We start from the raw sequence: 419 nt of genomic DNA, 5'->3' as shown, positions 1-419 counted from the left end.
TTTGATAAAAAAAAAAAGAAAGAAAAAATCAACTTTGATCAAACAACCGGTCAAACGAAAAAACCCCGAAATTCCGAGAAAATTCCAAAAATTTCTGGAAATTCCGGGAATTCCGAAGATTCCGAGTGAAGTTGAACAAGAAATTGCAAAAAGTTCCGACATCTTGAATCTGGGAAATGGCACCAGGTGCCACTGATTTTCTCTGAAATCAGCTCCTTAGCTCAAAACATACTCTCAAAATCCAGGCCGTAGTATATCCCACGCTACAGTGAAAGTCCACCTTTAACCTCTCCTCGCACAGATAGGGATTGAATACATCATAACAAGGTTGCCGTGGTTCCAATCTTGGAAACCTGAACTAAATGGCAACTCTGCTAATGTATTTGATCTCTATCTGTGCATGGAGAGTTTGAATAGAT

The sequence above is a fragment of the Bemisia tabaci genome, chromosome 1 (assembly GCF_918797505.1).
Source record: "Bemisia tabaci chromosome 1, PGI_BMITA_v3".
Taxonomy (NCBI): domain Eukaryota; kingdom Metazoa; phylum Arthropoda; class Insecta; order Hemiptera; family Aleyrodidae; genus Bemisia; species Bemisia tabaci.
This window is presented reverse-complemented; position numbering follows the sequence as displayed.